Source organism: Protopterus annectens, chromosome 10.part0 (assembly GCF_019279795.1).
Source record: "Protopterus annectens isolate FY-2018-M chromosome 10.part0, PAN1.0, whole genome shotgun sequence".
Classification (NCBI taxonomy): Eukaryota; Metazoa; Chordata; order Ceratodontiformes; family Protopteridae; genus Protopterus; species Protopterus annectens.
In genome coordinates this window covers 1,689,769,210-1,689,791,310 of record NC_056744.1, presented here as the reverse complement: position 1 = coordinate 1,689,791,310, position 22,101 = coordinate 1,689,769,210, and the positions used below count along the sequence as shown (strand labels likewise).

Here is a 22,101-nt window from a genome sequence, read left to right as displayed (position 1 = left end):
AGTCAATTGATTTGCATGCTAATTATTCTAAAACTGCTGCAGTCATCCTTGGCTTTCTGTTAAGTGTTTTTGATTTTGGACATACTGGATTAAACAATGGGTGCTAGCATAGGTGAAAATGGTCATATCCAATTTGATGAGGTGCTAAGTGCATTGGTCTGGCTTGGTATTGACTTTCATTTCACTGAATGAGAGGTTTAAATGCTGACCTGCTTAAATTCTCATGCATTTCAATGTATGTATTTATCTGAATGTGTTAACCAGTGTAATCTATTCTTGCATTCATTACAAAGTAGTAAAGTCAGATATTGTCTAGGTGCATCGTGGAGAGAAGGCTTGGCTTAATTGTTTGTGAGTGAGTATGCTGTTTTAGGAAATAATATGTGTCACTTTCTACAGAATTCCACTCAATTGTGGAACTCACGGGCATAAGGAAAGGTTGGACAAGAGGTTAGTGCAGGCTTTTTTTATTACATTACTATTTTTTAAGAATGTACTTTATGTGGTTGATGACAGCGGGAATATAAATGACTGTCACGAGGGGGCGTGGCCAAGGATGAACACAGGATAGCAGCAGATTTCTTCAGCTCCACCAATTTCACTGCACTGACAGGAAATAATTACTTAAAAAATTAATGTATGAAGTAATTTTCTTTCTAAATATGTTTGTTTTATCTATTTCTTGAACTATATCTAAAAAAGAAAGGAAATTTTTAAAATATTCCTGTCAGAAATCACCTTGGAAATTTTCTTGTCAGTTTCTCTGTTTGAAATGAGTTCCAGTAAGACAAATTCTCAAGACTCCAGCATCAAGAAGGAACTTCAGTCTCTGATATCTACAATCCAGCAACTTACTGCTAAGATGGATAAACTGGATACTAAAATTGATACCTTCATAGAAAAAACTACAAAACAAATAGACTTGTTACATATAGATTTGCAACAACAGAAGATCCAGATTACAGGCATAGAAGAGACTGTAAATGACATGGAAAATAGAATCCAAGAAGAGGAAATCAACATTGAGTTTCTGCTGAAACAAAATACACATCTACAAACAAAGCTTGATGACCTGGAAAATAGATCTAGGTGCAATAACATTAGGATTTTTGGACTGCCAGAAAATATTGAAGGTAACAATATTACTTCTTTTTTAACAACATGGCTCCCTAAAACTTTAGACTTACCAGAAGCATTCTCTTTTGGTATCGAAAGAGCACATAGATCTATAGCTAATACTAACTCTAACAAAAACTATCCTAGATCAGTTATAGTTAGATTTCTATCATCTTTTGATAAAGAGATGGTTCTTAAATCTGCTTGGGCTAAAGCTCCTGTTAAAATTAATGAGACAACTGTACATTTTGACAATGACTATTCTTCCTTGGTAATAGCTAAAAGAAAAGTTTTTCTGCCACTAATAAGGGAGCTTAAAAAAGCACAGTTTGAAACCTACCTTCTGTTTCCTGCCAAGCTAAAAATCTTCCTTCCTGATGGTCCTAAAATTTTTGATGACTTAGACTCTGCATTACTGTTTATAAAAAAAAATAAGATTTTGGATAAAATAGAGGAAATGGAATGGGCTAGCCCTTCATTAAAGAGGTTGGCAACTGAAACTTCGTGGAAGACTTCAGAGAAGAAGAAGAGACTAAAAAACAAATGATTTGTTATATGTTTTTTTTCCATTTTTTTTCCTCTTTTTATTTTTCTTCATTATTAATCTTTTTAAATATAGTTACTGCATTTCCAGAAAGCCACAAATATTCTGAAAAAGATTTAATCAAAGTTATTTTCTGTGTGCAAAGAAATGTTTTGTTTCATAATCAGTCAAAATATCTGAGGAACTAATAACAAGCTATCATTCAATTTGTTTCTCTTTCTGAAAAAGAGAAGTAAGGTTAGTAATTTGATACATTTTTTTCTTTTTTTTTTTTCTTCTCCTTTTCTTCTTTTCTTTATTTTAAACAATGACATTCTATTTAGATTATGTAGTGGGTAAGGGGTGGGGGAGGGTAGGGAGAGAAGTGTAATGAAAATATGATAAATGGAATAATAACTTATTTATTCCTTGTAAAAAAGTTTATATGTTGTTTAAATGCTATTGCTAATTATACTTCCTTGATTATATTGCTTATGCTTGTTTACAAATAATCTGTCATGCTTTAATTAATAATAATTTAGAACTAAATAATATGTTTCATTTCCATCTTTATTAATATAAGCAGCAAGTAATATTCCATTGTAAATACTTATCTATCTCTGCTTTACTCTCTTTTATTTTCTACTCTTTTTTTTTCTTTTCTCTATTCTTTCTCTTTATTCTCTTTCATATTAATATATTGAAATGCTTTTGATCATACAGGCACAGTAAATAATAAGATTTGTATAAAAATTGAGTTGGGACAAAAATATTGAGTTTTATTACATATTAATAACGTTGGGCTTAATTTCACTTGCATAGAGGCTGTAATAACCTGTAAAATACTTTGCGAAGGTTTTGTTATGTTTAGATGCATTTATACTGCTAAATGAATGTTAGTCACTTGTTTTTAACAAGATTCCCGCCAAAATGTTAAGGGAGACAATTTGGGATGTGGGTTACCTCATGAACAGTGTCCTCGAGTTGTTTTAAAAGCTTCAACTCTCAGAATTCACGCAGAGAAGCTGAAAGCAGTCAATTTGAACTTTGACCCCAGAATTCACACTGACACATCGCAGATTCAGGAAGAACACTCTACCAGGAAGTAGAACTGCTGCAAATGCGACTCTGTGATGGGAAATGAACTCTTTAACATTTAAATGTGAGTTATTTTATATAATTACTTAAATATTTATGTTATAATTTATAAAATATGTCAGTTATAATGATTTTAAATGATGCAGTTTCTTATAGTAAGCAAATGCGATATTTTAGAAGGCATAGAAAGTGAAACATTTATACAAGTGTTTTTGAAAGTTTACTTGACTGCAGCATATTGATTTATGTTAAAAACTTATGATTTAAACATATACATTACTATAACTCATTTGATTTATCTGATTGACAAGCATAAATAACTTTATGACTCTATTCTGGAAGAAGTTGTTATGTGATATATTTTAAAGCAGCAGTATAGATATACAAAATACAGATGGCTTACCTCACAATAATGCAAGTGTTTCTGAGAATTTACATAACTATGCAGTATGATTTATAACAATTTCTATAAATATACTATTTTATTCTACTAACAATAATAAGTATGAGAAAAAAGCTCTGATACAAGTAATTCAAGTTTTTTTGGAAGCTGTTAACTGCATTTACATGACAGAAAATAGATGCATCTTAATATATGTAATGTCTGAACCTTATTAGCCAAAGTTATTGATTTAAATGAACATTAGAACTTATTTTTACAAACTTTGAATAAATTAATATGTATATATGCCCTCCTTTTTTTTTTTTTTTTTTTTTTCTTTCTTTCTTTCACTCTCTCTCCCTCTCTCATGTCTTTTATTTCTCTCTCTCCTCTTGGTTCCTAATATCAAGTTTATTTGAATGCTATTTGAATACAAATGTATTATATTAAATAGATGTATATAGTAGTATGAATAGTTTTTTTAAAAAAAGTTTCTCTTAGTTTATATGATGCTGTTTTATCAAATGTGTAGTTTTGTCTTGCTAGATAATCTAATTGAAAGTTGTTAATTTAAGTTAAATATAACTAGTATTAAATTGATAAGGTGGTAGCTGAGGTACTGCTGCTTAGGGTAGGGGGTTAACTTGAGTAGTATGTACTACTCTAAGTTGGAGTTTTTAACTCCAGGCTGGGTGCAAGGTTTAATCCTTACATTATTTTCTCTTGTTCACTGTTGTATGTATATAGTTCTGACATCCACAATACATTTTGTAAGCTCATAGTCACTGCAAACAAAATTGAATCTTATACAAAATCCCACAAGAGATTCAATAAATACAGCTATATTTAAAGGTACATCTAAAGGAGAAGGTGTAACATTACTTATTTTGTTAATTGTTATTTTGATCATAAGTTTCTTATGTTTTAAAAATGCCAAATGACATCTCTAAAAGGAATTTCTTTAAACATTAATGGACTGAATAATCCGTGTAAAAGGGCAAGCCTAATAAGATACATTAATTTACATAAGGCCAACTTAGTCTTCCTTCAAGAAACTCATCTCTTGAAAAAAGATATTGATAAACTAGCCACAAACAAATATACAGTATTGGTTAGTTCAGAGCACACTCAGAGAAAAAGAGGAGTGGCTATTTTATGGAATAAAAGTATGCCCATTCCTAAAAACTATCAAGTCTTATCAAGATGATAAAGGAATATTTTGTATGGTTACAATACAAATTAATGGGAAGACTTATACATTAATTAATGTATATTGGATACCTGGAATTGGTATTAATACAGTGAAATACCATCTTGATAAGATCATATCATTCTCTATAGGAGATATTATTTTAGCTGGTGACTTTAATTGTATACTACATGAAAGTGACACTACCACTATAGGAAAAAGGAAAATTACATCTAATGCAAAACATTTAAATGATTTTGCTAATTCTTATTATTTAAATGATATTAATAATCAGATAGATTCAAAATCATTACCATACACCTTTTTTTCTAACAGATACAAAACTTATTCAAAAATAGATAGGGTCTTTATTTCTAACCAGATGGTAACAGAATTAATTAATTCCAAAATCATTTAATATCCTATATCTGATCATAATTCAATTGTTTTTGAGTTCATGATAAAAAATACTCACAATGTTCAGATCAAAAGGATACCAGCATACTTAACTCAACTAAAAGACTATAAAGAATATATACTTTCAGAAGTACAACATATTCTAGACATAAATAATACTCCTGAAGTCTCCATGGTCTATGTTTGGGATGCCATAAAATCATATCTATATGGACAAAGTATCAGATGGTATAATAATAAAAGGAAATCTTGGGACAAGGAATTGTTAGATATTCAAAGTAAATTAGACTCTTATAAACATAATAATAAAGAAAATATTATGGATAAGAAAGTCATTGAAGAAATAAACAAACTAAATGAGAAATATAAAGAAATTTTAACTCATAAAGTTAAAATAACTCTAGAGAAATACAAGTTTTTGTCTTACTCAATAAGCCCCAAATACTTACATAGTCTTAAAAATAAAACAAAAAGGTTGAATAAACAAAATCATATCAAAGAAATCTTTTCTCTAAGGAAAAAGAAGAATGTTTCTAGTCTACCAGAAATACTAGATGACTTTAGAAATCACTTTCACAAAGTTAGCCATAATAACATTAACATGGAACCTAAAGATAAAATAAAGGAGTTTATAACCACAAACATGAATAAAAAGCTTAATAAACAACAGATTAAACTATTGGACAAAAGTATTTCATATACAGAGGTTGTTACACAAATAAACAAGCTTAAATCAAACAAAGCACCGGGTAATGATGGTATTATACCAGAGATATATAAAATCCTTTCTAAAAGTACATACTCATTAATACATAAGGTTTTTATTTTGGCCCAAAATGAGCTAATAACTCCCCCATCTTGGCAATATATATTTATTTCGCCAATTTTAAAACCTAATAAAGATCCAACTAGATGTACTTCATATCGACCCATCTCATTACTTAATGTTGATTATAAAATGTTTATGAGTATTTTTGCTGATAGATTGAAGACAATTATCCCTGGCATTATAGATATAGATCAGACAGGCTTCATTGTAAATAGAAATACTTTTGATAATATAAGGAGAACTCTAACATTAATTGATTTTGCAAATAGGAAAAAGAAAGATTTAACACTTATTAGTCTTGATATAAGTTCAGCATTTGATTCAGTAAGTTGGGACTATCTATTTACCTTACTGAAGTGCACAAACTTCTCAGATGCATTTGTAAATCTAATTGAGCATTTATACAAAGGAACATTGGCTTATATTAAGGTAGGAACATATGTCTCACAAAAAATACCCATTTTTAAAGGTACAAAACAAGGGTGTCCACTCTCTCCACTATTATTCACTTTAATAATGGAGCCTTGGACTAATTTGATCAGAAACAGTACTGACATAGAGGGTTTTGAAATAGATGAAAATACAACATCTAAAATTCAACTTTTTGCAGATGATGTTTTAATTATGTCAGCAGGATCCAATTCTTCTATGTAGTCTCTATTTGATAAAATGATGAATTTTAAAAGTATTTCTGGTTTAATATTCAATGAAGAAAAAACTAAAATACTACCTATATATACACGAAAAAATATTCTCAATAGTGATTTTACTAAATATGTACCCAATTCAGGTCAGATAACTTATTTAGGTATAATATTATCTAAAGATATTAAATCCATTATATATAATAATTATACCTGTTTTCTTAATATACAAAATCTTTTTAATACCTGGAATAATATGTTTTTTACTATGGAAGAGAGACTTACAATTATTAAAATGATAATATTCCCCAAGATTTTATACTTAATACAATCAATAATACTTCCACCTACAAAAATAATTATCAAGAAACTGAATACACTAATGTTAAATTTCTTATGGGCACCTAATAGACCTAGGATTGCATTAAAGAAACATACTAATAGCTGGTCTCAAGGGGGTATTTCTTTTCCAGACTTTAATTTATATACTATCTCTTCTATTGTAAAAGTTATTACTTTATTAATAGATCAGTCATATGTTGCAAAATGGAAAGATTACTGGGAGCTAATTAGTATGCACTTCATGAAAATCTCCTTAACAAATAAAAATATGATTGTAAATAACTCCATGTTATGGTTACTAAAGGAATTTTGTACTTCGCCTATTACACCTAAACATATAGTTAGTTACCCATTAAATATTATTATTAGTTATCGTAACTTTATATTCATGCATCCTAAATATAGGGAATGGAATTTTATTATATTCCCTATAATGTATACTCGGGGTATGCTTTTGTCATCCACTTCTGAAGGAACTCATTTAACTACGGATACTGATCTAAAGTACTGGTATCAGTTGATATCTGATAATAAAGTTAAAAATCTAGATTTCTTAAAACAAGAATTTGATCTAAGAGAAACTTGCTGGTTAGAGGTTCAGACCTTTAGACAACATCTCATTGATAAAATAGATCTAATGTCTATAACAGTTAAAGAGTCTATCCCAACACTGATTGATTACTTAATATTACATTTACAACGTAAAGTTTCTGATAAAGGTAAGCTTTCATACATACATAAAATTATCAGACAAGAAACTTTTTACAGTGTAGATACCTACTGGAATTATTTCACTTCCATTAATGGTGACCCACCAAATCAGCAAGATAAACAATATATATTGGAATCTGCCTATAAAACTACGTCTTCCATTGTCTGGAGACTTTTTACATGGAAATTTTTACATAGATCCTTTTATACACCGTTGATGATGAATAAAATAAATAATAAAGATAATCTATGTAAAAGATGTAATGTAGAAATTAATGCTGACTGGGCTCATATGTTTTATGACTGTATAAAATTGAAAGAATATTGGAAGTCAATTAATGAATTTTTGCAGGCTCTTTTTACAGATAATTTCATTATTTCTAAATCTCTTATATTATTCAACACACCTGTACCTCATAGTGTTAAAAAGTTTAAGCTTCCCTTGCTATGGTCTATTCTAGCAGTGGCTAGAAAAATAATAACCAGAAATTGGATTTCAGATACACCTCCTTCGTTCAATGAATTTAAAAATGTTATGAATATAGTGTGCCATATGGAAATAAACACAATAAAGTCAAGAACTACTAGAAAAACATCTTATTATATTGTATGGGATAATTTACAAAACTTGTTAAAAAAATCTTAACTTCAATAGCATGGTATTTTAGTTTAATTAATTGATCTGATTGTAGTGGATGTCTTTGTAAATACTTTGGTTGTTTTGTTGAATGTTATAATCATATCTATTTTAATTACTTGTATAAAATTGTTATGATATTTCTCTTGTATGTTAAAACAATCAACTTGTTTTAAAAAAAAAAAAATAAATAAATAAATAAATAAATAAATGACTGTCACAATTTGCTATAGGTGGCTTGAATTTTGGAGTACATTTTATAGATAATAGCTATATTCTGCTGTTTCAGCTGTTCTGTAGAGTCTGTGGAAGGGTTTACCTTCATATTGTAAGAAATGACAATATCGATCCCGCTTTTGTGCGAACCAAAAGTGCGAATTTTAAACTGCGAAAGTCTCTGTAGTTTGAAAATCAGCAAATTGACCAACAGAGTCACTGATTTTCAAACTACAATGTAGATGACACATCGTAATGCAGGGGGCAAGCCCCCTTGCACCCCCCACACTCCCCTACTTTAATATACTAACTCCAAGATCTCGCTACAGTGGGGTAAGGGTTCATTTCCCGATCCCCGCTACAGTGCATTCCGCACCCATAATGTCGAATCTGCAATGAGCGAATGCCAATGTGCATTCACTGATTGCACATTCAGACAATTTTTGTTCGAGGTATTGCCAATTTGGAAACCACCTTTTGCACATAGTGGAATCGTCCAAGTGCATAATGCACTTATGAAGGTAAACCCTGTGGAAGTCATCTGGAGAAACAGTCAGCTTTGTAAGAGATGGCTGCTTAAAGAGTTAATGGGACTTCTTTAGACTACACACTTAGATGTTACAGGTAAATGAACACTTTTATGTTAGGGATATTCTGATTTAAACTGTGTGTTATTGATGGCATATGTTGTGTTTGGTTTATATAGTGTAAAGCTTTGTATTATAGGCCTAATTTCTTACAAGTTGCTAGTTTTCCTACAGTCTGAGTATGCAGTAATTTCAGTGTGTGTGTGTGTGTGTGTGTGTGTGTGTGTGTGTGTGTGTGTGTGTGTGTGTGTGTGTGTGTGTGTGTGTGTGTGTGTGTGTGTGTGTGTGTGTGTGTGTGTGTGTGTGTGTGTGTGTTAATGGAGAAGTGTTATTTACATTACTAACTGGCTGTTTTTTTTCACTGATTGCTTGGGAGTCAGGTTTTCTTGGAGGTTTACCAGGTACTTTTTACTTTGCTCTGCAGGGTTTTAGCTCAGCTGAGAAATTGTGGTCATTTTTTTTCCTCAAATATCTTTTTTATTTTCAATTAAAATAACATTTACATAATATTTTTAAATATCATTTTAAACAACTATATACAATATTTGCAATAGCCTGACTTTCAGTTATATACACTGTATGGTATTAAATATAGAATTAACAGATCAGTTATCAGAGATACAATATTGATTATTGCAAAGTGACCAACAAAGATATAACTTTCTTCCAAGGATTATTTACCAATGACCTGGGATAGATTTGTAGTCCTTTGATTTTTATTTCCATCGATGCAGTTGTCTTCAGGAAAGTGTAGTATTCTTACAAGGTTGGGGGTGTATTTGAATTCCACCTTCTGGTTACACATTTCCTAGATATAGCAAGTATTGTCCATAATAAATACATATTTGTGTTATTCAGGTAGGGACCTTCATTTATATTTAGTATAATCAATACCTTAGTTGGGCGGCCACGGTGGTGCAGTGGTTAGCATTGCCGCCTCACAGCAAAAAGTTCTCCGGTTCGATCCTCGGCTAGGGTGCCTTCTGTGCAGAGTCTGCATGTCCTCCCTGTGGTCGCGTGGGTTTCTTCCGGATGCTCCGGTTTCCTCCCAAAGACATGCTGCAGGTGGATTGGATACTCTAAATTGGCCCTAGGTGTGCGTGTGAGTGTGCCTTCTGTGGAAGGTTGGGCGCCAGGCTGGCAACTCAACACCGTAAAACTCCACTGCCAATCAATGTGTGGACAAGGTGATCCACTGTGGCGACCCCTAACCGGGAAAAGCCGAAAGAAGAAGAAGAAGAAGATAATCAATACCTTAGTTAAGGTAAAGGATTCATTAAATAAAGCTTGTAAAAATAATTGATTCCATTCCAATATGGTTTAATTTTATTACATTCATACAAAATATGAATCCAGTCTGCTTTATTTGACTTTTCACACCTCCAGCAAAAGACATCTGTAGTAGTACTGATCTTTTTAATTCTATCTGGTGTTAAAAATGTTCTATGTAAGTATTTCCAGTTAAATATTTTCCAGTACTGTGTGTTAGAGGTGAAATTACCTGATAGTAAGATGTTAGTTTTAATTTCTTCTGTTAACTGCAATGGCTGACCTTTTGTTAATAACTGCCAGTATGATGGTTTGGGAATTGTAACTCTTTATATAGATTTGAAATGGAAATTTTCTTTTCACAACTATTATATATAAATTCATACAGAAAACTTATTAGATTTGGCATATTTTTAAATGAGGAATTATTAATTAATCTGCATAAATCTTGAGTGTACATTATAATGCTTTGTAAGATTAATCAGCCCTGTGTTGGAATATTGTAAGCAGTTTTTATCATATGTATATCTAAAACATTTAATTATTTACACACTGAAACCAGCATAAGAATCCATTTTGTTCCCAGGAGGTTATTGTTTCCCTATATATTTTGTGAGGAAAGTTCTTAGTGATGGTAAATGGGGTTAAAAGGTCAAAACAAAGTTTTAGATCTATGTTTGCATTGATAAGTTTCCTAAAGGAATTGATGTAATGATTAATCAGTGTTGTTTTAGAAGGAGACTGCCTTACAGACTATCTGCAAATATACTGAGCTGAGCATATTTTTTGATTATAGAGTTTGTTAATTGTTGCTTAGATCTCTGTTGAAATTGTTGTCTCACTGTTCTAAGAAACTGATCTGCAAATATACAGAGCTGAGTATATTTTTTTGGTTTTAAAGTTTGTACTGATAGTTGTTGCTTAGATCTCTGTTAAAACTGTTTTCCCCACCCCACCGCATTTTCTGCAGTGTCTTCAGTTGGTATAACTGTTTTTTACAGCTTGTGTATTATCTAACTCAATGATCACTTAATTTGACCTGCTAGTAATAGCCTGCATTTAAATTGCTGGAACCTGTGTTCTGAGAGACTGCCTTACAGACTATCTGCAAATATACAGAGCTGAGTATATTTTTTGATTATAGAGTTTGTTAATTGTTGCTTAGATCTCTGTTGAAACTGTTGTCTCACTGTTTTGAGAGACTGATCTGCAAATATACAGAGCTGAGTATATTTTTTGGTTTTAAAGTTTGTACTGTTAGTTGTTGCTTAGATCTCTGTTGAAACAGTTTTGTCCCACCCCACTCCCTATTTTTGGTTTGTAGTTTAAATTTGGTAGCTTTTGCAGTTGCCCGCCGCACTGTAGATTTGATCTGGGACACTCCCCTAGTCCCATCTCTTTACCACATTCTACCTAATAAACTCTTTCTGCACTTGCTTTTAGTCCTTTTTAATTTAATTGCATTTTTAAACTGTGTTTGGTCTAATATTGCTACATACTCAAGTGTGCTATCTTGCACTGTATGTGAATTGTTTTTACTACTGTTTTTGCTACTTTTCTGTAAAAAAAACAAAACAAAAAAAAACTGTAAGCCTGTTTCCTACCATTCCTGTAACTAGTGTTCCAGATACAGATTTGCTGTATTGCTGTATCCAGGACTGTATGTAAGCTTCTGAGCCCCCAAGCCTTTCTGTATTGGAGGGAAGCCTTCTAGCTTATCAGTGGGAGTGGTAAGCACTAGGTAACCTGTCTACCACATAAGGAGTGGTTCTGGCCCAGATATTGTAGTTATTGGCCGTTTGGGCAATCTTCCATCTCTCTCAACTTTCTGATTTGAAAGCCTGCATTTGCACTTGTTTCTGTCCTGTAACTCGTGTAGTGCAGATACAGATTCTTAGTTTTAGCACTTAAATTTGCTTATTCATGCTTAGCACTTGTTCAGAACTTGTAAGCACTAAATAAGCTACTAATTACTATAGCACTCAGTCTTCCTCATTACCCAGAGGAAAACAAGTTTTGTACTTACTTTTCTCACTGGCTTAGAGAAAAACAGCTCTTGTACTCACTTTCTTCACTTATCTAGAGGAAAATAGTTTTTTATTCAGGCATGTCCAAGGGTCAGCTCCCAGTGTTCTCTCCTGTCTATCTGATGAATCTGGGCATCTTGATGCAATGTAGAAATTGCCTCATTTACACAGACAACCCTCTCCTCCTACCACCCAACACTACAACCTGTGAGAGATGCACTTATCTAGCCAAACTGGAGGTAAAGCTCTCTCCAACCAAGACTGCACTTGACAGCCATGAGGAGAAGGTAAACATTTGCACCACACCACACTCATCACATAGTCTCATTAAATCTACACCACCAAAATCCACACATAGTAACACAAAAACATTCGCTGAGGCTCTCAATAATAATCTGTCTAAGCAACAGAGATCTCCAAAGCAGAAACGCAAGCAACCTCCATCCCCCAATACAACCCAAATGACACATAGCCCACAGACTCAGTGTGCCACTCAACCGCAGCTAATAAGGCAAAACAATGTACCCAACACACTAGTCATAGGTGACTCTATAGTCAGGCACACTGATGTACCACTCACCAGGCTAAACAAGGAGAAGGTTACTGGCAGCTGCCTGTCAGGTGCCAGGATCCACCACATAACCCACACACTCAGGTTGTCACTCCACAACAAGTACAAATATGACTCGTCATTGTCTGTGTTGGTGTGAATGACCTGAGACGTACCTCCCTGGACTACATGAAAAGAGACATGGAAGAGCTCCGAACTTGTAGCCCAGGCAGATATGACCCTAGCCCTGAGTAGCATTCTATCATTGCCCAGAATGATACCGCAGTACAAGGACAAAATGATTGACTTCAACAATTGGCTAAGCTTCTGGTGTCATTCTAAGGGGATCCAGTATCTGTCTGCTTGGGATGACATGGTCGACAGACCACGATGCTTTGCCACAGATGGCCTGCACCTGTTGCCCCTGGGATTCTGGATACTGGCTAAGGCTCTTGCTGCCCCTGTAATGCCTTTTTTAGGCAGGGTTCAAATAACAAATTCACCACCATAACAGGAACAGGCAAGCAAAAACTGAGGGTAATGCTACTCAATGCTAGAAATCTAAATCTCAAAATGAACTCACTCGAGGCACTCCTTAAAATGGAGAACATCGATATGTGTGCAGTGACTGAGACCTGGTTCAAGGCTCCATAGAGCACCCCTGCACTACCAGGGTATAACTCATACCACACTTTTAGGCCATGTAACCTGGACCGAAACACCAAAGGTGGAGGTGTGTCCATATTCATTAAGGATAACCACACCTCTAGGCTAGCTGCTCAGTATAATGCATCCGATGTTATCCAAGTGCAACTAACTCTGGGCAAAACTGCAATCCAAATTGTAGCTTGCTACAGATCCCCCACCATGCCCCAGGATTCCCACTCCTCTTTTCTTGATGTACTGGAAAATATTAGGGTTCAACCAAATACCCTAATAATGTGCGACTTCAACTACTCCACCATTAACTGGGAAAACTACTCGTGTACCAAATCCTTAGCTCAAAGCTTTCTGGAATTCATAAACTCCAATGCCCTAGATCAACTTATTCACACCCCCACCAGGGGCAACAATATCCTAGACCTAGTCATTACCAACATGACTGACCGGTGTTCCACACCTGAAGTCAACTCCTCATTGGTCCGATCCAACCATAAGCTAATCATCCTTGATATCCACATCCTGCCCCCATCCCCATTAAGGAAACACAGTAAAAAATTTCTCCAATGCCAATTTCATGCTTCTTAAGACAGAAGTGGTGAATTTCATGACACCCATGCAGATGGACAATACAGTTACAACTGCTAAATCCTACACAAATGCACTCTATAAGCACTTAAACGAGTGCATGGATTGTGCTATCCCAAACAGAACCAAGACGCTATCCTCCAAAAAAAGCAAGCCAATCTGGTGGTCCCCTGCCATAAACCATCTGTACAACAGAAGGAAGAAACTGTTGCAAAAGAGAGTAAAATCCCATGAGTGGAGGAGCTCTCTGGTCAGCCTCAGTAAGAAGCTGAGATCCCTTATAAGATCCTCCAAAACTAGCTACAAAAACAAAATTGCCACTAATTTCAAGGACAGCCACAAAGCATTCTATAGCTATGTCAAGAGTCTCGATGGCAACACCCAGATCTGCTCTGAGCTACAGCACAAAGGCACACAAATTATATAACCAACTGATATTGCCAACATCCTGGCAGATAGGTTCAGTGCTAACTTTACCCCCTCACCCCCTAAAGGGCCCACATCTCTACAGGAAGAATGCAGAGTCCCTGTAATCACAACTATGCAGGTAAAAGCTGCACTCTCTAAAGCCAAAAACATAGCATCCATGGGACCGGACAACATCCCAGGCTGTGTTTTACATGAACTTCAGAATGAACTGGCTCCCCACTTAAGCACCATGTTCAATAATAGCCTTGCATCAGGCTTTGTGCCCACTGAATGGCACATAGCAACAGTTATCCCACTCCACAAAGGGGGAGCCACCACTGATCCTGGGAACTATTGACCTATTAGCCTGATAAACCTGGTCTGCAAGGCCATGGAACGTATCATCATGGAACTCATAAACAAAGAAATTGGTAACCTCCAAACTCTGGATCCCACCCAGTTCAGGTTTGTGAAAGGCAGATCATGCCTCCTGAACCTGATTGACTTCTTTGAGGCAGTCACCAAAGCCGTAGATGAGGGTAAGGTGGTTCACACAGCCTATCTTGACCTCATCAAGGCTTTTGACTGCATCCCCCCATTCTGGAATTATAGCTAAACTCACTAAACTAGGTATAAATCCCTATGTCACAAGATGGGTTGCCAACTGGCTCACTGACAGAACCCGCACTGTAAAAGTTGCAGACTCCAACTCTGACCTCAAAGATGTGACAAGTGGAATACCACAGGGTTCCGTCCTGGGACCTCTCCTGTTTGGTATCTACTTCTCTGAAGTACAGGCTAACACAAAAGGCCTTTGGCTAACGAAGTTCACAGATGACTGCAAACTAGGAGCCATAGTCAAGTCCCCAAATGATGTGGACATCCTACAGAAGGGCCTCACTGAGACAGATGCCTGGTGTCAGAGCCATGGCCTCAAGCTCAGTGCCAAGAAGTGCAGTGTCATCCCCTTTGGTAAAAACTCTGTACCCATGAACTACCACATAGGCAGCAATCTACTTAACACCGAATGCATGATAAGAGACCTTGGGACCCAGATGGACAGTAGTCTCTCCTTTGATAGCCACATCACCACAGTAGTCAGGAAGTCCTTCTACATGGCACACCTCATCATAAAAGGGTTCTCATCCAGGAAAAAAAGAGGTCATTGTTCCCCTCTACTCGACACTCATTAGACCCATTATAGAGTACAACACCCCTTTTGGAATGTACCTCACAAGACATCTGCAGCAGCTGGAAAGGCCACAGAAGTACCTCACAAAGAGGATTACTGGCCTCAAACAAATGCCTTACACTGACCGCCTCAAAAAACTCCAGCTTTACTCCGTAGCATATCACCTACTCCAAGGTGATCTCTGCCTAACATATAAAGCTATGTCAAACCCAGAGCTGTTGGACATGCTACACCTAAATAAATCCCAATCCCTCTGAGCTATATGCTCTAGGAACCTAAACCTTGTCACCACAATAAACAGAACATGCTGGAGGGATAGATTCCTGTCCCAGAGACTTCCCAAACTCCGGAAAAGGCTACCCATCTATGTCAAGCAAAAGTTCTTCATTAGCACTCTTCAAGAAAAATCTTGATGATGAGTGGATGGGAAATAGGAAATACACTCCGGGGATCACTTCTGTGTCTCTGCTCGATAGTGGCACAGGAAAATAACTTTCCTGGGTGGCGTAAGCCAGGGAACCTTGTTGGCTAGGCTTATGTAGGCTCTTGGGCTGATAGCCTAGTACCTACCTATGAACCTATATTGTATACTTATGCATAGTATGTACCAGGGTTTGTTTGATTTGTCTACTATTAAAAATTGTTTTAACAGATTAAATCCATTTGTTAATATAGCCATTGCTAATTCTTTCCAGTTGGCAAAATAATTTGGGTTTATTCAGTGTACTGTAGTTTTAAGCACATATGCTTTTATATATGTTTCTATTTCTGGGAAGTTCAATCTTCCTTGTTTCCAGAGTCTAATGTGATGAGTTAGAGCTACTCTATTCTTTTTGGTATACCATAAAAATGTTATTAAACATGAGTTTATTTCTTTAAGAATGCGTCTTTCAGGAATTAACTGTATTGCCAATGCTACATATAATATTTTTTGGCAATAAGACCATTTTTATTAATTGCAATCTGTCTTCAAAAGTTAATATAATTTTGTTCCACTTTTCTATATATATTTTTATTGTTTCAATAATGTTTTTATAATTTATTAATATTGTTTTGTTTATATTTTTGCATAACACTATTCCTAAATAATTTAGAGTAAGTTCTTGTTTTCCTATGATGGATTTGTCTGTAATTTGCAGTTCTTTTTTCTGATTTAAAAATAGAAATTTTGATTTTGATCTATTAAAGTGTAGACCTGAAATCTTATAAAATTTCTCCATTACTTCTTCTAGCTCTCCTAATGACTCTCTAGAGTTTGATAGGGTTAATAAAATATCATCAGCAAAAAACATTATTTTAGATATGCACTGGTCATAGACTTCTATTCCTTTTATTCCTGGATTATTGCATATTATTTCTGCAAGTATTTCTATAGCCAAAACAAATAAAATAGGAGAAAGGGGGCATCCTTGTTTAGTACCTTTCATTATATGGATAGATTCTGAGGTAAAAGGACCTAAATTAATGCAGGCTAAGTTATTAATATATGTTTTTTGGTAATAAGATGAAGGGAGGAGGAAATTCAAATAATGCTAAAGTTTTAAATAGATATTCCCAGTTGAGGGAATCAAAGGCTTTTTCTATGTCTAATCTGATTAGAAGTGTTTCTCTATCTTCTTTATTCACATAATCTATAAGAGTAAGTATCCTTTTAATATTATCATGTGTGTGCCTGTTATATAAAAATCCAGTTTGATCATTATTAATTATCTTTGAAAGTGGGATTTTCATTCTATTAGCTAGGATTGACATGAATATTTTGTAATCATTATTCAGTAATGATATAGGTCTGTATGAGGTGCAAAGGTCTGATGGCTTATTATCTTTTAGAATTGGTGTGAGAGAATATTTCCATGAGGGTGGTATTTTTGCTTCTGACTGGACTTCTAGCAAAGTTTTATGAAAAAGGGAGATTACTGTTGAAGGGAAAAGTTTGTAAATTTCCGTAATTATACCATCTATCTCTGGAGCTTTGTTAGATTTACTTTATTTTATCTTGTCAACAATTTCTTTGTAGGATATAGGTTTTTGTAGGTCTAGTTTTAAGTTTTCGGGAATTTTTTTATATTGCTACAGTTTGTATCTAAGTTTATTAGGTTGGTATCTAAATCTTCTTTTTTGAAGTGTTCCATATAATGGATCTGAAATACTTCAAGGATGTCTCCTATATCTGATACTTTTTTCCCTTTCTTTTCATGATTTATACTACTAATGTTATTTGCTTTAGATTGTATTTTAATTCTTGTAGATAAGTTATGTAGATATCTGGGGGAGGTGGCTAATGAGTTTATTTTTAATTTTTCCAAGGCTAGACAAGTTTTGTGTGTTAGAATTTCATTATATTTTTTATTTAATTCCTCTATTTCTTTTTTTGACTTCTGGACAATTATGATTTATTTTAAGATTTTGCTGTCAAGAGTCTGGTTTACAAGTCTAATGATTCAGATTCCCACTCTCTAATTTTGTTTTTGTACCAATTAAGGGTCTTACTAAATAAATATGCTTTTAATGAGTCCCAAACAATGACTTTATGGATTTCTGTTCTATTATTAATTTCAAGAAATAATTGTAGTTCTGACAACATCCAGGGTCTGAATTCTTTAATTTTCGTGATATATGATGGAATTCTAGTTGAGAGGATTAAAGGTTTAAACTCTATTTGGAGCTTCATTATCAGAGAGTCATGATCTGAGAAGGGGCATGGAACTATTGAGAAGTTGAGGACTTTTGTTTGTAAATCTTCAACTACGAATAATTTGTCTATTCTGGTTTGTCTTCCAAATCTATGGTCTTTATGGGAAAATAATAAGGATTTATCATCTTTTACTTTAAAAGTGTCTATTAAATGAAATGAATCAATCCATCTTTTTAAGGATTTTGAAATAATTGCTATGCAAAAAGGCTTCTTGGTGGTTTCAGAAGCTTCTAAGGTACAATTAAAGCCTCCTCCCAGTATAAGATTTCCTTTATAATTGTTGGAAATAAAATCTAGGTGTTTTTTAACCGTTCCTGCTCCAATTCCTGGGAACCAATATAGATTAGATAAGGTCCATATTTTGTAATTAAATTTAATTATAACAAATGCTAGTAGACCTTCCTTGTCTTCATATTTATAAATAATTTTTGGAGTGATTATGTTTTTCTTCCAGAGAACTGTTACTCCTTTTGTCTTTGTTCTATAGGAGGATTGAGCTAAGACTATATAGTCCTTAGGGTTCCAAATAAAGCTATCATTAGTCTTAAAATGTATTTCCTGGAGAAATACTGCTTGTGCCTTATTTAGATTTAAATATTTTAGTAAGTTTGATCTTTTATTTGCATTATTTAAGCCATTAGTATTTAATGATAAGAATGTTAAATCCATTTCAAGTTATTGTTGGAAGAAACTTTTTGCTTCTTTTTTTATTTTGATTATAGTAGTTATACCATATTCCCTGATAACACTGAATGTTATTTTTATGTGTGTAAACTTGGGAGTGTAATTTAATGTTCTTTCTTCTTTAAATACAAGTAGGGTAAAATTCTGGTCAGGCTTTAAAAAAGTACTTCTATAAAACATTAATTCTAAAGTCAATAAAAAAAAGAATAGCAACCCACAAGGCAAACGCTCCATTACCCACAAGTAATATAACCAATAAGTAAAAAATCAGCTGGTAAAGGAGCAACCAAGGCAGCATAAACAGCAACAATAAACCTCTTCTTCAAAAACGTTTTATTACATGAGGTGAGCGCTTTCACATAAAATGCTTCTTCAGACCTATAAATATCAATGAATAAGACAAACATATATATACAAGAACCAAATCAAGCCAGCCAGTTATAAGATACTACTAATCATACTGGCCCAAATACTTAAAAACACAGTACATCAAAAGTTAAAAAACATGTAAAACTGACATATAAATATAAAAATCAAATCTAATAACCAAAAAACATATAACACTAACATCAAAAACTAAGACTCTAAATAAAAAAAATATATATAATATATATATAAAAAAAAAAATATATATATATATATATATATATATATATATATATATATATATATATATATAAATATAAGGACATAAAAAATAGATGTGAATACAAACAGCCTAGGACTTACATGGGAATTCTACATTTCTTAAGCAAAGGCTTGATAGATGCTCGCTCATTCAATCCAGAGCCTCTATCAGCCCTCAAAATTATCATCCAATTGGTTTCTCTATATTCAGTATGATTCCGAATATCCCCCATTCTGATATTAGGAATGATGATGTCAATAGCCCTGAATATAAAATGGTGCATTTCTCCACACTTCAAAATATGTTTAGAAAGGGCATTATGTACTAAACTCTTCCGTATGCAGTATATATGTTCTCTCATTCTTTCTCGTAGGGATCTATTAGTCTTCCCCACATAGAAAGATTTACAGGCAACACATTCAGCTAGATAAACAACATTAGTAGACCTACAATTTGCATTTACACTAAAGGTAAATCTCCTACTCAAATCTGGATAATCAAAAAATTCAGATGTATTGATCACCTCAGAGAAGTTGCAGCTGTCACAAGGCAGCGTAACTCCTATTTCTACATAGTTAGTATTATGTTCCCTACTGCTGCATAACAACCTTTTCAAGTTCATTCTATTTCTATAAAGAAAAGAGGGATGTGGACCAACAATGTCACCAATTTGTGGGTCTACCTGTAGAATAGACCAATATTGCCTAAACAGGTCACCTAGTGACCTATAATCTCATGTGTAAAACAAAGGAACCTTCACACAACGACATTGATTCATGGGGGAAATAGGTGGTCTCACTGATATCTCCATCCTAGGACCATAGTATGGAGCTGCTACATCCTGTCTAAGATGTTCCAGATCTGCCCAACTTTCCAAAATCTCATCCTTATGATAACCACGTGATAGTAGCCTCTGTTCCAAAAGTCCAACCTCGGACAGAAAACCTTCATTGGTTGGATTCAGTCTTGAAGCTCTAATGCCCTATCCATATATCAAATTACGAAAGACATAGTTAGGGTGCATAATAGTTCTACTTAAAAGGGTGTTCCTAAAACAAGTTTTCCTATAAACCCCCGTATTAATGATGGAGCCCTGTAATTTCTCTATATACAATTCTAAATATTCAATTCTCTCCTTAGAGAAAACCATAGTAAATTTCAAACAATCACATAATGTATTCATGTGTCCAAAAAACTTATTCAATTCCGAAACCGTACCTTTCTAAAGAAAAAAATAAATCATCGACAAAATGTCGATAGAAAGGCACATAAATATCAAATTCTTTAACTTTAAACAAAACCTTTTCCTCCCATTGTGCCAGGAACATATTGGCGTAGCTATTGGCACAGGGAGTGCCCATAGCTACGCCATGTCTCTGAGTATATATATCATGTTGGAAGGTGAAAATGTTGTTCTCCAACACTATCTCCAGGAGAAAACAAATCAATTCAATCTGTTTCGGATGATAAGTACTGTGGACTATCAAATAGTCCTGTACATAGCTCACACCCAATCTATTCGGAATCATAGTAAACAGTGACTGAATATCCATAGTCACAAAAATAATCTCTTCAATATCATCAGTACTTTGTATGCAATCATAAAGATCTAAAAGGAACTGTTTAGAATCCTGTAAAACCACCTTATTCAGATTTAGGACAGGCCTAAGATGCTTTTCTATAAAAATAGACAGAGGCTCAGTAACCCACCCACCGCCCGAGACAATCGGGTGCATGGTGGATTAAACAGATGTTTATGGACTTTTGGAAGTCCTTGTATGACAGGTAACAGAGGATTAGACACAGTTAAGAAATCCAAAGTTACTTCAGAAACCAAACCAATCTGGAAGATCTCCTGTAAAGATCTGTTAATTCTACTGACAATGTTATGAACATCATCCATCCCTATTTTGTGATAAAAACTCACATCAGTCAACATATCTATCATAGCTGTATAGTATTGTGCACTGTCCATCACAACTACTGAGCCTCCCTTATGAGCAGGTCTAATAATAATCTTCGAGTTGGCTCTTAAACTTTTCAGAGCCTGTCTCTCATTGTATGTTAAATTAAACTTATCACCACGTCTGGGATTATCCATAGATACATCGTAATATTTAAAAATATTATCTTCAGTTAACTTCATATAGGCTTCCACTAGGGGATGGTTTAGAGGAATAAAGGTACTTAATTTCTTAAAACTAGGAAGATGGTCATGTAAAGTCTCAGTATTCTCCACAGGAGAACTATTACCATATTGGTATTGTAACATTATATTTCTACAAAAACCTTTAACTCTAAAACAGTGTAAATTAGTCTACTATTATTAGATGGAATAAAAGTCAGACCCTTACACAAAACATTATTCTCATACTGGTTCAATAAATATGAAGACATGTTAACTATTAATGAATCGGTACTTTCCCCCATATTTTCTTTAGGGTCTGAGTTTGCCCATATTCCCCTGACAACTTCCTTTTCTGTCGTCCCCTGCTCATGGATCTGCTTCATCTCCCAGATCTCTCTAGTCGAGCAGGTAATGGAAAAGGAAGGACTCTAAACAGTTCCTTTTAGATCTATATGATTGCATACAAAGTACTGATGATATTGAAGAGATTATTTTTGTGACTATGGATATTCAGTCACTGTTTACTATGATTCCGAATAGATTGGGTGTGAGCTATGTACAGGACTATTTGATAGTCCATA

At 34.0% G+C, this 22,101-nt stretch overlaps 3 protein-coding genes across 3 annotated transcripts in view; all 3 read right to left on the bottom strand.

Annotated features, from left to right (window-relative positions):
* LOC122814430 (zinc finger imprinted 2-like) overlaps positions 1-22,101 on the bottom strand; it is a 1,129,715-nt gene that overhangs the window by 434,731 nt on the left and 672,883 nt on the right. The window lies entirely within an intron of this gene.
* LOC122813903 (zinc finger protein 436-like) overlaps positions 1-22,101 on the bottom strand; it is a 923,997-nt gene that overhangs the window by 291,798 nt on the left and 610,098 nt on the right. The window lies entirely within an intron of this gene.
* Positions 1-22,101, bottom strand: part of LOC122813908 (tripartite motif-containing protein 15-like) — a 373,209-nt gene that overhangs the window by 248,912 nt on the left and 102,196 nt on the right. The window lies entirely within an intron of this gene.